General features: G+C 47.0%; 1 long non-coding RNA gene across 1 annotated transcript in view; it reads right to left on the bottom strand.

The window, feature by feature from the left end:
- Nucleotides 1–7,961: 7,961 nt before the first annotated feature.
- Nucleotides 7,962–17,692, bottom strand: part of LOC124418106 — a 28,986-nt gene continuing 19,255 nt past the window's right edge. The window contains exons 2-3 of the long non-coding RNA XR_006939835.1: nt 9,386–9,682; nt 7,962–8,963 (exon numbers count right to left, since the gene is read on the bottom strand). This is a non-coding gene — a long non-coding RNA (uncharacterized LOC124418106). The remainder of the gene's footprint in view (nt 8,964–9,385; nt 9,683–17,692) is intronic.

Here is a 17,692-nt window from a genome sequence, read left to right as displayed (position 1 = left end):
TGCAAAGCACTCCCGGTGCTGCTGTAATGCAGGGCCAGGATGGAATTCCACTGTGATTGACACTCTGCCATCACATCGTTTGTTACCGATCCCATTTTTCCTCCCTTCCTCTGCTTTTCACTTCAAGGGACAGGACCTGCAGCAGCACAGCCTTCAGAGCCCTCCTTCGATCTGTTTTCCATTTGAGTGCCCTCCTCTGAGGATTGACTCATGCTTCTTGACATAAAGCACCGCCTCTTTGGGCTCTTAGAAGGAAATAGCATGAGAGAATCGTCTAATTCAGACTTTCTGGCAGACTTCAGACACTATGCGTTACAGTGTACGTTTCTAGCCAAAGTCTTTGCCCTTTTGTGGTCATTGCAGAACAAACTGAGCTTCCTCCATCATCATTTTTGGGTACTTCTGCTAACGTGCAGTGCCTCAGACCAAGCAGAAAGAGTGTGAGGTTCGGAGTAAATCAAATCTTGGAGGAATTATTTTAACATATGAACCATAAACACTCCTGCCGTGCTACTAACTCACATCCCGGGGACTCCAAGATTTTGCTACAGGGAAAGAGGTCTCAGATACAACACATGAGATGCACAACGATCATCACGGCCGTTGCTATGTTTATGGGTGCCCTGTATCTGTCCCGTGCTCAGGTCTTTAAAACCAGAGCTGTGAAAGAATGCCTGGAGTGAAACATGAAGCCGAATGAGACAGACCTGGGCTGGGATTTGGTTATATATGGGAAAGTCAGGCTGAGTTCACCTAGAGAGTTGTGAAGGTTCATGAACCTTGCGAGGGAGCAAAGGTCCAGCTCGGAGCAAGCCTAGCCAAACTTCTTCCAGCATTTTTAAATGAGTGTATATTTGGGAACAGAGAGATCCCGTAAAGTAAATAGTTTTGATAGGAAATCTATTGCAGAGAGACCTGGTGGTTTCAGCAGCATTAAAGTGTTGAATGAAGCGAAGGCTCAGCTTGCACAGAGCCTGAGAAGTGTTAAATGACTTGGCCTGAACCACAAGCCCCTCGCTGCTGGGGCTTTAGCTGTAAACGTGTCATTTGCAGCTCTGGAGGCAAGGAGAGGTGACTTTAAGGGCTGAAGCAGCCATGTCTCAAGCTGCCCGAACCCTTCCTGAATTAAAATAGTCTTCTTTTTAATTCTGAAAATCATGAATCCTTCCTCAGGACTGATCCTTAAAGGCAGGCCCTCTGATTATCAGTATTACGATGCCCCACAAGAAAACCTGGGAAATCACCAACGTAACAGTTTCCGTGAAGCAAAGGAATATGCCATCAACTTGTCAGGGGATGGGGATTTCACTTCAGGTCACGACTCTGGGTTTTTCTTCAAGATTTGGCCAGAGGAAACAGGAAAAGGTTTGCAGCACAGCTGGTATCTAATCTTTAAATTAGAAAGGAACTGAAGCCAGGGCTTCAGACTTTCATTACCACTACCAGGCTCCTAGAGCTGGGGAAGGGGAGGGGGGGGGGAGGTATGATAGTGCTTTTAAATGCCAGATTGCTAATCTGCAGCCTGATTAACAAACTCCCATGTGGCAGGCAAGCTGGTCTCAAAGGGAGTCTTTTGTCCCTTCCTTTGTGTGGATCTGGACAGCAGCAGTGATGACTGTCAGCTTGAAGGAAGAAAGAGGAAAAACTTCACAGCCAGATTTCTTTTCTCAACAGTAGGCACAGAACTTAGCCTTGCTTTCCCCTAAAAAAGCACCCCAAGCATGTTGAGATGGGCAAAGGATTAGGAATTAGGAGAGAACTTGTGCTTGAGTTTTAAACACCTGGAGCAAGCTGTGACTCAAAGAACAGCAATAGAAACCCTAATTATAACTCCCATAGCCCAGAGAAGCCATCGTGGGATGCTTTGAATCTTTTCCAGCATCATAAAACAATGGCAAGACCACCTTTGATTGCTATGGGAGCAGGTTTTAGCCCTTTCCAATCCATTTAAATACTTATTTCTCCAGGGCCATGCCCTGGGGTTAATTTTATGTACATTACTGACAAAGCCTAATGCCTTTGAGAGCAAGAATGAAGTAGGTAAGCAGCTCCAAAATATTTTTTTATTGTTGTGTATGTGGGACTACCATGCAGCAACAAGACCCATCACACCAGGGTACACATCCAGCATGCCAAACCCTGTGCCAGTGGGTTCCAGAGCATCACGTCAGCTAGCAAGGGCCTCTTTGAGTATGTAGCCTGGTAAAGCTCTGGGACAGTCAGCCTGTGGGGTTCTGTGGGTCTTAGTTTAGAAACCACAGGACTACGTCATAAAAATAACATGTCAACATTACTTTAGGCTGGAAAAGAAAAGAAGTTAATTTAAATTAAACATCATGGAATATAGCTATAATTACAACATTGCCAGCTGTGTCTCCACTTACACCGCCTTACCAGTTACTGGAAATAGTCATCAACTGAAAAATCCAAACTACTCTTGGTATAGGATACACTAGGGGACCTTTCCTCCTATCTTCATGATGAATCTCTGGGTGGTTATACAAGAAATGAGTGCTGGACATTGTACACATGCTGTAGGTATGAATTACTGGTCAAAAGAACACGATGGCAGGCGATGTAGATGATCATAAGGTTTGGTTACAGGCACCCTGATGGACTTGCTAATAGCTTATGCCAAATGATTAAAGTTGCACTGTTAACTGGTTTCTTACAGCCAGAATAGGCACCAGCATTTCATATTTGCAGCAGTTAAGCACTACAAGTACGTAGTTTGATTTCTGCCATCAAAGTACTATGTGAACAATAGGAGATGACATCAAAATAGCTGCATCTTCCCTCCTCAGATGGAGGGAAGATGTGGATGGCTGCGGGGGAGCCCGAAAGGAGGGGAGCTCTGGGCTCCTGCAGACTTGCTTTTGTGTAAATCTGTGCGGCATCCTTTGTGCAACTGAAGGCAAATTACAAACAACCTTCTGAGTTGATACTGCTGACAGTATCACAAGCCATGTAGGCAACACTTCCAGGTCAAAAAACGAGGGCTCAGTGGAATCTTTTGTAGCTATTTCATGCTGCTAAGCACCTGCTGTAGTCCTGGCTGGGGATGTTCCCCATAGGACATTACCTGTCTTAGGTCCTGTGCACAAGGAGGTTAGGAAGGAATAGCTTCCACTCCTGATCCAGTTTTGGTGATATGTGTTTCCCATCCCAGCAGGCACCAGCCCTTGAGAACTCAGGTGAAGCAGGCCAAGCCCAGCACCATACCTTGTCAACCCATGGAGCTCTGCTGCGATGACCCTCTTCTGCTTCATGATCCTTTTAGCCCTGACTGAAGCCAACCTGACCAACCCAGGAAGAGCCGTGAGCCATCTCTGCTAATATTATAGGGCCCGTGGATACTGGAGCAGAAGGTGTTTCTTTGCAAGCCTTGGGAAGAAAAACAGAGGTAGCAATGGTTACTCCCCTTCTCCCTAGCATCCACCTACTCAAGTCTCCGAAAAAATAATGTTGTTGCTACAAGGACCTTGCTCACCATAAATCCTTTTTCACACATCCTTTTAATGCTAGCGCCCTCAGGCAATGCTGAGTGGGAAGAGTAAGGTTTCAGGCTCCTTAGCAAGGAATTCCTCTTTTCAAAAGGCCAGACACAACAGCTGGGAAGTTTTGGGTTATTGCTGCTTTGTGTCAGCTCTTACCCACTCCTGGAGGGGGCTGTAATTTCTGAAGCTTAGCAGCATTTGAACCAGGCCGAGAAATCTTTGAATTATGTTCTGGCTGACATTTCATAGAGGCGGCTGTGTGTACTAACACACATCTGTGTGTGCATTTTATATCTGTATGTATACACACATGCCTTGGGAGAAGGAAGGCGAGTAACTCAGCACGTCTGGCCCTCAGAATGCTGATTCAGGAGACTGGAAGCTGTCTCTAGGTTGCTGTTTTACCAGACCCTGGCTAGTTTTCAGCCAAGATGAGTTCAGGGGTGCTTGAGATATCAGCTTAGGGTGAGGGTCCAGCGTGAAAAGCAGCAGCTGTCAGCAGCGCTGCTGGGCTGTAATGATTAACAGTTGTTTTAGTGGTATTTGTGTTCCCAGCGCTTCCCCTGCTCTCAGCAAGCTGCCTCCTCCTCACCCACTCATTTCCACGGGCAGCAGGGGTGGACAAGGCCCAGTGCCAGCCTGCTGCTCGCCCTGTTGTCTTCTGGAAACCACCCTTTGCTCCACATAGCACTTCATTCCCCTCAGAGCAAGAGGGAACTCTTCTGTCCTCTCTCTGGTGCCTTCACGCTCAGATCCCGCCAGGAGCAATTGCAAGGTGATGTGTGGGCTGGTGTGTACAGCAGTAGTGTGGCTGCTTTTCCCCAGTCTCTTCCTCAATTCACACGCATGCACAGCAGAGGAGGGAATCTCCTCATTTCCAGGAAAGGCACACGTTGCTGTCTGAGCATTTAACTCCTGGAGGACAGGGCAGGTCTGGAGATCCAAGGCTCTAAACCAGACCGAGCAGCACGAAGCCACTTCCATCTTCCCAACAAAGACTTTATACCCCAAACACTTTGCTTTCATGAGTCCTCTGAGCCTGAGGAGGAGCATCTCCTCCTCCCCCTGCCCACTTGAAACAACAAATGCAGGTCGTGGGGACATCTCTTGGAGGGAGCCCTGGGAAAGGGCTCTTGGAGGGGCTCTGCAGCACATCACCATCGCTGCCTGCCTCTGTCTGTCTGTCTGTCTGCCTCCCTCGTGGGGGATCAGGACCCTGCTGAGAAAAAGCAGATAGGGTTTCACACAATGCAAAGCACATGTACAGTCACTAACGCTGCGTAAGCACTTTTCTTTCCTATGGAAACGTTCCAACGTCGATTTCAAAGGAACGTGAGAAAATTCCCCCTCCTTCTTCTCCTGCTGCCTCGTGGGGATGATTCCCTCGGACACACTTCTTGGAGTGAGACTTAAAGCTTGGGAAGGGGACGACTGTGCTCAGAAATCATGCTCTGAGTTCAGGACAAGCCTTAGGGAAAGGCGGTGGAAATCACCTATAGTTAAACATAGATTATTGCTGCGAGAAAACATGCTCAAGTACTCAAGTCCAGTGAAAACGGATGTGTTTGGGTGTTTTCCCCTCTGTCAAAGCACTGTCAGATGTTTGCATCCAACACAGGCAGTTCGGCTTTTGGGGTATCGCTCCTCTTCCAGGAATGCCCATGAAAAAGGAAGTTTCTCCGTGGGAAGCAGTTTGTCTAAAAGTCATTTTTCTTTGGGGGAAGGGGAAAGAAAAGCTCAGCACGGCCCTGTGTGGGGTGCAAGGAGCAGCGGGGCCATCCCTTGAGAAATGGCTGAGGAATGCATTCACGTCCTCATCCCCGCTCTCAGATCCCTGCTGCAGAGCTGAGTCATTTGAGATGGACCGTGGGGAGATGAGTTCCCCTTTAGTCTGCCTGGTTATAATTATTCTTCTTTTTAAAGTTAGAAAAGAAAAGAAAAGAAAAGAAAAGAAAAGAAAAGAAAAGAAAAGAAAAGAAAAGAAAAGAAAAGAAAAGAAAAGAAAAGAAAAGAAAAGAAAAGAAAAGAAAAGAAAAGAAAAGAAAAGAAAAGAAAAGAAAGGAAAAGAGAAGAAAAGAGAAAAAAAGAAAAGAAAAGGAAAGGAAAGAAAAGGAAAGAAAAGGAAAGAAAAGGAAAGAAAATGGAAAAAGCTCTCCTCCTCCAAACACTGCATACACAGTCATGGAGAAGGAATGATAAACTCGCAGTGTGTTTCTGGTGGGTCACCACACTAATATGCAGACTCTGGTAACGCTGCTGAAGGTCTGCACACAGCTCTGTTATGGGCGTTTTATTTCCTATCTCGATTTAAGCAGTAAACCTGCAGATCAGTTTCCACGTCAGCCTGAAACCTGTAGGTTTTGCAGGGGATTAAGTTCCCCAAACGTCTGCTGTGTCTCGGTCTGTACAAGTGTGTCTGTGTTCCAAAGGCAGACAGAGGAGGTGAAGAGAAGAAATAAACATTTGGGCCCCATTCCTGGTGCGTGTCAGTCAGCATAACTGCATTGTGTGTTTGTGTCTATTTATACCCGCAGAGGGTCTACAATTACAGCTTGAAGCAGGAAGCTTAACCAAGAGTTTTTAATGAGTTGAATTTAATGCTGAAATTTAAAGGGGGGGATCCTTCTGGTCCTATGCAGGGAGGGCTGGGCTTGACAAAGTGTAATAGGAGACAATTTTCACCTTGTTACCCACCTTATGAAAACCTAGCCTTTTAAATATGCCTCAGGATAGAGGCCACAAAGTGTTATTAAGGTTGAATAGACTTTCCTGTGCTCTGCTTTACAGCTAGCTTGGTCTCTGGAACATCTGCAATGCAAAGTGAGGGGTGGGAAATAGGAACAAGCCAACAAAGCCTGAAATAGTTATTACGTGGGGTAAACTGAGGCAGGCAGCTGGGAAGTGGCTTCCTAAAGACACACACAAAGCCAGGAGAAGAACAACTGGGGATGAAAGCTGTGTCTGCTGGGTCCCAAGCCCGGGGGCATCCTAGAGCTGTGCTTATAGGTGGCCAGTAGCATAGCATCACTTTCATAGCAGTGTTTTCAGCTGGAATCAGTCTAATATATTCAAGGGAGCATATAAACACGAGGGGCAATGGCTGTTTACAAGGGTGGGTAGTGACAGGACAAGGGGGAATGGTTTAGGTTAGATATTAGGTGGAAGTTTTCCACTCAAAGGGTGGTGACACACTGGAACAGGTTGCCCAAGAAGGCTGTGGATGCCCCATCCCTGGAGGCATTCAAGGCCAGGCTGGATGTGGCTCTGGGCAGCCTGGTCTGGTTACCTCCACTGCAGCTCTGTCCCTGCAAGCTTGGGAGTGAGGTTGGTCTGAACTTCAACTGAGAGCACCAAAAATAAAAAGTAAAAAAAAGGGAAATAAAGCTTCTTTCAATAGCTCACATCCATATCGCAGTTTCAGTTTAGTTACTATTCCGAACTGCTCTGCCTGGAAATGACTACAAACCCAAGCAGTGAAGTCCCAGAGACTTTGGGGATGACCACAGCAGCAAAATTCCAGGACAACATTTCTGTCCGTCCACATCTGGTCCCTTTTATTTGCCTTTTCAGCAAGCGAGTGCACTTTCCAATGCAATCCCAATCGTAATCAGTACCTTCCCGGGCACAGAGGTGACTTTCATTTGCTGGAAACACGATTCCCCATTTAAATCTGGAAGTGGAACAAGGGCGAGGCGAGGAGCGGGGATTCCGGTCAGTGCCTGGGGGTGAGCGTGGTGCCAAGGGCTGCTCGGGGCTGCCCTGCTCTGCAGAGCCCTCTGCTTTCTGTGGGTCACGCTGTCTGCTTTCAGACTGGGTGGAGGAAAGGTTGATTTGCACAGACATCTGATGAGGTTTACTCACAAGCGTTACTCACCAGCCGCTTGCTTGTGGGGAAGGAGAAGTCCAAGCCTTGTTCTTCACTCAGACCCCAAAAAGCAGCCACAAATTACCTTAAAGCTGGGTTTGATTCCAGCCCATCTAGCTTGTGGTTTGTACTAAAAAAGCAACATCAGTTGGAAGGAATTTCTCTCGGTTGAAAGTCGGGCAAAACATATATGAGGAGCAGCGGAGGTCCTCTGGTTTTATTCGGCCCAGAGAAGAGTAGGCCAAGGGGAGGCCCCACGGCAGCCCCTCATAGAGGGGCAAAAATGCCTGGATGTACATACAGCTTGAAGCCATGGCTGTAAGAGAGGTGCACATCTGCAAGCACAAGGCTGATGGCTGACACTCATCCAACAGAGCATTTGTCTGGGCCTCGTGTCCCAACTCTGCCTGTAGAATCATAGAATGGCCTGGGTTGAAAAGGACCACAACAATCATCCAGTTCCAACCCCTTGCTATGTGCAGGGTCACCAACCACCAGACCAGGCTGCCCAGAGCCACATCCAGCCTGGCCTTGAATGCCTTCAGGGATGGAGCATCCACAGCCTCCTTGGGCAACCTGTTCCAGTGTGTAGGGCACAGCAGGTTGCTCCAGGCCACTGTCACACATCACCCTGCATGCTCTCCCTTGCATCTGGCAGCACGGAGCCTTCAGTGCATTAAAAACATTCTTGAATCCAATCATTTCAAAATAAAGCAATATTTTAAATATTCCTCCAGTACTGCATAGGCTGTTTCCTATTAAAGGCGACTGTGTGCAGTACTTCTATTAAGATTCTGCTTCCTGTTGTGTAATAGGGAATGTCAGAAATCCCGCTATCGCTTAAGAGGTTATTACAGGCTCCAGAGAGTTCTCCATTCCCAAGAAATCTCTCCCAGTGGGAAGCTGGAAAAGTTCCCATTGAATTTACAGTAAATGCCTCAGACCCTATGTAATATTGATGGTGTCCCTCTCATCTTATCCAGGCGGGTTTGCTGCCGTGAAAGAAAAGCCTGTTTCAATAGTTAAGGGCTGTGATGCTCGCTCTGAAGGATAGCGAAGCGGATACGACAGCCACAGGAAACGTTCCCGCCTCGCTGAGGTACCCCGCGGATGTGTTGGGTTAAATGAGAACTCACTAAGCTGATTCCCAGGACAGGGCTGCAGTAAGCTGATGCAGAAAGAAACGTGATAGATGTGTATGTATGGCTTGCCACGTCTGGATTCCGTGAAAGCTAAAGGAAAAGCTCCCATTTGCTTTCATGGGGATGGGCAAACTTACGAGTGCCTCACCCCACAGCATCAGCTGATGCTCTGAAAACATACCGTCAGCAGGTCCACATAAATACATGATAGCAGTGGTTCTTCTCTGAGGTTCCTTCCAACCCAAGCACGATTCTGTGATTCTTATGGGTAGGTGGCCCAGAGCGATGTGGCACTGAGTGGTGTCCTGAGGCCAGCAGCAAGCTGACCCATGTGAGGGCACTCAACAGCTTTCCCAAATCCTTAGGGAAGATGCTGGATACACGCTAATCCTTTCAATATAGGCGTTTTCCTTGAAGCCTGTGCACTGGGACAGCTTGTTCCAGAGGTGCTGAAGGCATCTGACAAATTCAAAGGTGAGAAAACAGGATGTGGCACCTGGATGAAGGGCGTGAAGTGAGCAAACAAGAGGCCAGGAGCCAAACATGAAGCCTAGCTGCGAGATCTGCTACGTGGTTGCAGTGACTCTCAAGGGGAACAGCCTGAGCTTGAGTCATCGCAAGGTGGTCCGAGCAAAGTCCTGGAAAATATTGTTGAGATCAACCTGCCCTGTTCCCATGGATGGGGATGTAACCCAGCAGGGCAGCCCACGTCTCCTGCTGTCTCCATAAACAGGGAGGAGGTTATGTGGGAAGGAGGAACCCTCATGAGCTGCGTCCAGAGGGCAAATTATAGTTCAGGAGACAAACAGTACTATGAGCAAGAAGCAGCAGGGGTGCTGAGCCTATAGGTTCATTTTTAGAATATGCTTATTCACACTTACTTAGGAGGACGACTCATCCCGCTGAATCAATGGCAGCCCTGCCTTCAACACAGACAAACAGGCTCAGATGAAGGAGAGGGAACACTGCAGGGAAAGGAATCAGCCTTTCTGCATGGTGTCCATGAGGCATTTAGAGTGGAGAAGATGCGGAAGCCTTCATCCAGACAGCAAACTGATTGAAGAGCCATTGGAGGATAAGAAATAGCAGCTGTTCCACACTGAAAAGCAGAGATACTGGTGGGAGCGGTAGACAGATTAAAGTTGGTGTCTGGTTTTGTTTAACGTCCTCGTTAATTCCTTGAGAATAATAGAAGAAAAAAAAAAAAAAAAGAGTGAGTGAGCACATTCATGTCTGAAAGGACTTTGAGACACGCAGCCAATATCTGTGTTGCACTCAGCCCTTGGAAATTTGAGGAGGAAGCAACGAAATGAGCCTCGGTGTAGGATAGTGAGTGCCAGGGAGGGAGAGTGATCCAAAATGCAGATATTCAGTGGAAGGAGTACAGTTTGAAAGGAGGGATTGGGAGGAGGGCATTGACTTAGACCCAGATTTATGAAGGAGAAAGGGAAAGAGACTGTCACCAACTTGCACTACCTGTGGCTTCTCAGAAATCCAGTTAGAGGCGTAGGATGGGGGATCAACAAAGCCCTTGGAGAACAAAAGTTCAGAGCAGGAAGCAAATGTGTGTGGAAGAAGGCAAAGGCAGGCCTGGTTAGCAAATCCTGCACCCCAGGGATCCTGCATTTCACCAAGGCCCTCCGTGGAAGCAGGAGCTGGGGCAGCAGACAGCACGTGGTGGAGGCAACATGGTGTAAGGGAACCTGTCTTTCATGCGTAGTGTTTGGGAATTTCTTGTGGGATTAATGTCTTGACAGCCAGCCAGCGAAGTGATGAACTCAAAAGGAATTTCTCTCATCACCTCATTACCTCCCAGCCATCCCCTGCCTGTCTGCATGTTTCACTTTTGCTCTGTAGGACAGGGGATGCTCGTTAGGAGCTTGGTAGGATAAACACAGCACCCATGCACTTTCCCACCTGGAGACATGTGATGAGCCGGACCTTAATGAATGCAAACTGCTGCCCAGGTTATTCAGATTTGTTCAGTCGCTTTCTGTGTTCCTCAGCATATTCTATGGGCTGATCTCATGACGTTCTCCTTCCTGCCAGGTTTTGTCTATCCCAATTTTCTTTTTCCACTAGGAGCCTCCAAGCATGGCTCCTCTCCGACACTTTGCACATATTATATCACTGCTCGAGTCGAATGGTTCAAATTATAATTTTCCAGCTGAGATATATAGACTAATACATTCAAGAATACCTTTTTTTTCTTTTTTCTTTTTTTTTTGCATGTGTGACAGTGTGGATTTCCCTGCGGCCCTGGAGGAGATAAAATGTGCTCAAGCTGCTGTGGGAAAACTGAAGTTCTAGGAGCGAGCACTGAGAGAAAAAACAAGTTGTGCGCTGCAAGCGGAGTGAAGTGGTGTGATTTCAGGTGCATCCTATGAGCTCTTCTGGGGATGAACTGATTGTCACCTTGGGATGGTTGGAGAGACTGTAAGATATTAGACACTGAGGAGGGATAATGAATGACAGATATAAATCTGAGCTGAATTTCTCTGCTGATACTCACTGAATGAAACCCAGGGCAGCAGTCAACACCAAGAAGCTGGCTGCTAATGTTTGTGGCTAACCAGTGTGACTGCTCTCAAGACAGCTCCAGCAGTGATGATCGCTGGTACTTTGGGAAGTTTCAGGCCTCCTTTGCCTTGAGAACTGACCCATCTATGCCCCTGGCCATTGCTGAGCCCAGCAGCTCGGGAGCTGGGGTGACATGGATGTCCCACCTTCAGATATCTGACCTGCAGGGAGCGTGGAGTGCTGGCCCAGGCTGCCACTTAGGGCTGGATTATTTAGAAGACTGAAGCAGCAGCCCTCCAGAGCTGGCCAGCCCTCTGGGAAAGGCTGGAGATCTTTGCTCCAGTGTTAGCGCCAGAGCTGATCTCACCTCTAGCTTGCAGCAAGCCAGGCTTAGGTGCTTCTGAGCTTTCCTGGGAAGACAGGCTGGATGGAGAGGCCTGGGGCTGATGACGTGCCAGGAGGCTTCTGGATGTAGCACAGCGTGTCGTCATCTGTGCATCAGCTGGAGTTTATCACTCCAGAGACTGTTTCATGGCCACCATCCCAGAGAAGGGGTTTGGGGCGACCAAGTTGCACCGACAGATGCCTAACATTAAATGCAAAGGATGCAGGTATCAACAACAACCCAATGGAGTGAATATTGGGTGTTTTGGGAAGCCGATAAGTGTTTTCAGTCACAGCAAAGGGCAGATATGATAATAAAAATCACAGTTTACCCTGGTCAGTGTATCAAGGACCTCAGGGAAAAAAAAGAAAAAACAAGAAAAGAAGGAATCAGTTTGCAAAATACAACTGTTTCTGAACTGTTTGCCTAGCAACAGACCAACAAATGCTCCAGTGATGGCTTTATTTCGTATTCTCACAGCAATATCACATGGTGTTTCAACACAAGCTAGCTCTCGCTCTGCAATCCACCCCGGTGACCTCAGCTGCCCTGCTCTGATGCTTGGGCACCTTGCAGCTCCTACCACACCCTTCCCAAACCTCAAGCCATGGTGAAGCAAAGTGCATCTGTTTCCGCTTCTCTACGTTGCAATAAGATACTCCCCCAACTGCTTTCGGCTGGCATGGAGGAAGAAAGCAAAGTGATGTGCCAATTTCCTTTGTTGCTGGTTTGCACTGGTGCAACCCACCTCTGCCAGCTGAAGACATCCTTGTCCTAGCCATAGCCTCTCCATCCTAAAACTAAGCACCTGTTGTCTCCTGCTAATGCTGCTCTGGATATTCAATCACTGGCAGATAGGTGAGGCAAACAGCCAGGTGCCAATAGCTTTAAACAGAGCCACTTTTGAGGCAAGATGCATTAATTTCAACCCTTTTCATTGTAGCTTAATCATATTTTTTAATAGTTTAATGAACTTAATTGTCAGTTTGCCATTCAGGTGAGCACACACGTAGGCAGTGAGCAGCTGGCAGGTCTCCTCTAAGCCTCATCATCTCTGCAATATTGGGTAGTGCACCTGAGCGCTTGTTAGGGCCAGAGATCTTTTGCCAGTGTAAATTCTGCCCTCAGCAGGAGGGCGGGTGAATGCAATTAGCCCAGCTAACCTTTAAAGCACAGATGGAGCCAAGCCCAAGGCCACCCACAAGCCTTTGCTGCCTTAGGCAAAGTGGAAGCCAGTGGCTCAGCAGCTGTCCTTGGGTGGTAACGGCCCTTTTTATGAGCCTGCATGTATGGATGGGGATGGCAGGTGGTGACCTCTGTTCTGTGGCTCCAGGTCCTGCAGACCTCAGGTCCCTGGTAATTAGAACCAGATCTACGTACCCACGCGCTATGCCATGCCATGCCACGGACATAATCCTCATCCTGCCTGCTCACACGATCACACTTCTGACAGGTTATCAGAGTATATGAGATGGAATTTAGGTTGCCACAAGATCAGAAATCAAGACAGCACCTAACACAGTATCACATTTGCCAATGCCACATTGTTCTGAAGGCTTTTGAGGTGGCAAAGCGGCTTTCTGCGGATCATTTAATTTTGCATCATGCAGCCATCGTGTCCCGATCTAGTGCTGGGACCCTACAGCAGGATTTACCGCACCACTGAGCCACTGCCTCCGGGTCTGATGGTGAATCAGAGGCAGAGGGGTCAATGGCTAATTAGTTACTGAATGCAGAGTGCCCCGAAGCCCGCAGAGAAAAGCACAGCGTTGATTGACAAGCGTTACTTATTACTCTCAGAGTTAATAGCCCTTTGCTCCGCTGCGTGTCTCTGACCCCAGCTATTGTACTACCCCTATATCCCAACCCACTCCAAACCACAGAGGGTTACAATGCTGAATACATCTGTTTCCTGTTTCAGAAATCATACCTACACATTTCCAACAGGCACTCTCGTCTCTGGCTCAGAGGCAAGCAATTGGATTTACAAGTACTATGTGCTCCTGAACCTATCTGGCTTCTTTGTATGGTACTGCCTGCTGAAAAAGGAAAGGTGGCCAAATATCATGCAAACCACTTTCTCGTTGTTTGGAGAAGCTTGCATTGTCCCCTTTTGCTCTTCGTGCTATTGAAAGTAAATGCGTATCTGAGATACCCTGATATATTTATCAGAAATAATTTAACCAAAGCAGACAGAAAACACATCTTCAAATCTGCAATGGTGACTTCAACTTGTCATAAAAATTCCTTAATAAGTTGTTATTAACATTGTTCTTGTTTGTCATAGGGACTTGTGGCCAAGTGAGCGTACGTGCTGGCTCCACTGCTTTGCTGAAGTGAGGCCAGTGGGTGAGATCCTGGCCAAGAGAAATTAGTGGTTAGAAGGCCCTGGTGACTTGGCTACAAGCTGCATCACACTTTTCTGCAGAAATCTCTCACAGGCATCATTTTTCACCTATCCAGAACCAAAACAAAACTTAAAAATGAGCACTCTTTACATATGCTGTCGGATGTTATGTCTTTGGGATGAGACGTTGAGTTGCCACCCATGCCTGCTTGCAGCCACACTGCTAAGTGCACTGTTGATAAATCATGGAATCATTACGGCTGGAAAAGACCTCTGAGATCACCAAATCCAACCCCAACCCATCCTCACCATGCTCACTAACCAGGTCCCTCAGTGCCACATCTCCACACCTCTCCAACCTTCAGGGATGGGGACTCCCCTGGCTTTGACACAGCAGAGCTCCTTCTGCTATGACGGTAACCAGTGAGGCTGAGAGAGCTGCATACATTTCACAACTCCTCTACCTCTGCCTTTCCTACCATCCGGTGCTGTTTCACCCTCCGAAACAAGCACAGCTCCCCTGTGTTTCAAGTCAAGCATCTCGAAACACATGGGCCTGGCCATGTGCTTAGGGATAAACGTTTGAGTAAATATTTTCAAATGTAGATCCCTAATCTAGAGAACAGCATTGATCCCTGATAGCATGTTGTTTATTAGTGTCAACCAAAAACCCGGAGGAAAAGTCTGTGCTTCAAGATGCTTACAGGACCAAGCTAACCCCACAGACTGCTCAGCCTTTGCTTGCCAGAACACAGCATCACACACCACTGGCCTATGATAGACACACATTCCAAACAGAGCTTGATGATGGAAACATGCAGGTATGCATATTGGCACTTTGCAGGACAAGAATTTGCAAATGCTTAGGCCAGTTCTAAGGCTATTCCAGGGAAAAGCTTGTGTGTCCTATCTGCATAAGCAAAGAGGAGAGAGAAAACAAGAACAAGCACTCATTGTGCACCAGCCCTGCACCAAGTAACGGCTACAGCACCTCAGAATCATAGGATCACGGAACTGTAAAGTGAGAAAAGACCTCTGAGATTATCAAGTCCAACCATAGCATGGAAAAGAGCAGCCCAAGCACCTGATGGACCTGTGGGTGTCCCTGTTCATTGCAGGGCAGTTGGAAAGATGGCCTTTGAGGGTCCCTTCCATGGACCCTCAAACCATTCTATGATTGTATGACACCGTGATGCCCTCTTGCAAGGCCTGGTGATGTGCCAGCTTGTGAAGTAACTTTTGGACAAGACCTCTGCTAGATACGTAGCTGTGAGTGTGATTTTACAGCAGTCAGAGGGCTCTTTTTCTTGGATCGATACTTGATGTGGTAATGATTTTGCAAGAGGATAATATTTTTATTTACCTCATTTTTTTCCCCCTAAACATAACAGACTATTTGGTTATTATTTCTCCTTTTTTTAGCACACATTTCCTCTCAAAGGAAGCTGTGATTCCCATGTGTCCATAGCTACGCTTGCCGGGAGATAATGGAGGCTTCTGCTTTTATAGCCCCTCCAGGTTTCCAGCTGTATCTCAGTAGATTTGGGGGGAGGAAAAAGAAAACGTTGTGTCAGATCAGCATTAATTTTGAGAGAAGAAAGGAGGGAATCCTTTCTTTTTTGTCACCCACAACCAGGAAATGCAGCAGACGCATCTCAGCATCATCTGCTGTCCTTATTCGTTCCCCTAGGCTGAGGCCCTCCGGAGAGAAAGGATTTTGCAACCCCAGCAGAAATGTTTGTGAAATGTTTATCTGATCAGCTCAGGGCTTTGAAGACTTGCTTTGGGAAAGAGTTCTAACACTTCATAATTCAGATGCAACTGAGAGCTTTGGTGTCTCCTTCTTTTGCAAGGCAGGCTTTGTTTAGGGCAGCAAGTCGGTGTTCTGTACCAAGAGCAAGAGTTAGGATGAAGTCAGGATGTCACAGTTCACTGGACAAAAATGTCTCTATGTATGCATATTTCAGGCCAAAGCTAGAGATGGGGTAACATGCTGTTCTTTACATGCTGTTCTCTTTCAAGTTGCGTTTCACGTTATCAGATGCACTGAGTAAGCAGTCCCTCAAGGAAAACAAACCCACAGCCCAAAAGCCACATTTTGATGCTTGCTGCGGAGATCATCCGTGAACGCACATTGAGATGTAATCTGCCTCTGAAAGAAAACCTGATATTCCCCCTTATTGTCCTTTCTGAGCTTAGTCGAGGAGACACCAGAGTAGGGAAAAAGCATGGTGTGCATCTCCTGGTGCAAACAGTGAAGATGGAGGCTTTTTGATGTGGAAAAAATGCGCATGAGCAACTTGAGAAGAGCCAGTCCTTCCCTGAGCTGCTGCAAAGCTTGCTGAAATGTGAGCAGCAAGGCTCTGCTTCCTGCTGGCCTGCACATGATAAGAGGAAGGCTTACAAAGAGCAGCCCATTACCATCCACCACCATGGACATCCTAACTGGAAGGTCAGGCCCTACGGGAATGTGAGCAGTCTCCAAATTGGAGAGCTATGGCCCATGTCAAGCTGAACTGTTCAGCTCTCACATTGGCATGCTATGTGCTGAGTGCCCAATCTTCTTCTCTACCTTCTGTAAACTTACATCCTGTAATGTGTGTACTCCTTCTAACCACCTGGGGAAATACCATTTTGTCATAACACAGCCACTCACTGTGCAATGTCTGAGCTGCATCACAGAATCATAGAATCATAGAATCCTAGAATGGCCTGGGTTGAAAAGGACCACAATGATCATCTGGTTTCAACTCCCCTGCTATGTGCAGGGTCGCCAACCACCAAACCAGGCTGCCCAGAGCCACATCCAGCCTGGCCCTGAATGCCTTCAGGGATGGGGCATCTCCTGCATCAAGTTCACTTTGACAGCTTGCTACCCTTCAGCCAATTGTGGTCCAGGAAACTTACTCTGAAACTCAGCATCACAGCGGTGGGGCTGATACTACAGCTATCAGTTTGAATCTAGCTCCTTTAAAATGTCCTTATGGATATACCTGGGCTGTGGTAGAGATGCTGTCGAGGCTGAATCCAACATGGTGATGCCCAAACTGTCAGCAGGGAAATGTAAAAAAAGCATACCAAGACTCATGGTGGGAAAGTCTCCCAAGAATGATCCCTGCAACTCCCAATAGCCATAACTTGCTTAAACGCAATTAATTCCTACAAATCCCTTGATGATACCAGTTATCTCCTACTGATAACACCATAATCTCTTGTAATCTCTGAATGCAGAAAGAATTCCTTCTTTATAACTTTCATTTTCTCTATGGAGAATGTGGTAATTCTGCTTTCTCCATTTTAAGGGTCACAGAGTTGGTCTGGATGTTCCCCACTTCCCTTTTCCTTCACACTGTGGGTCCTTTTCTTGATGTTTTGGCGTGTTGCTTGTTTTTGTTTTTTTTTTTTCCCAGGAACGAGCTGTAATTTGATTGTATTGTTCCTGGTATTTCTTCATCTAAGCAACTTTCATTGCTGAAGCAAATGAGCTTGAAGCTTGAGCAATGTGAGTTAAGAACAACAAATGAGATATGCGAGGCAGGAATGAGACAATATGATGCACCGCTCTTGCATAAGTGCAATATAAATTGCTGAGGTTGTAAACAAGAGCTTCCTGGCGGATCAACAGCACAACATTACAGCAGCAGCAAAGGATGGTTTCAACATCTTCGGGGCTGTACTACGGATGAATTAGCACATTTCACCACAATTTAAAGTTTCTCACGTTGCCACAAGGCAATGAGCAACAAGCACGGCGTATTGTAATCTTTCCAGTTCCTCAAAGATATAGATGTTTTTGAAACTTGCCACACTCCATGGGATGCTGGGAGATATTCCTCCAAAAGGAAATTAAACTTGAGTTGTCGGTATTGAAAGTTCTACCAGCTACAAGGAAAACTTTTATTATTGTTTTATTGTCAATTGTATTGTCAATTGATC

Source organism: Gallus gallus, chromosome 7 (genome assembly GCF_016699485.2).
Source record: "Gallus gallus isolate bGalGal1 chromosome 7, bGalGal1.mat.broiler.GRCg7b, whole genome shotgun sequence".
NCBI lineage: Eukaryota > Metazoa > Chordata > Aves > Galliformes > Phasianidae > Gallus > Gallus gallus.
Note: the sequence above shows the minus strand (reverse complement) of the source record. Positions and strands in the feature narration are given on the sequence as shown.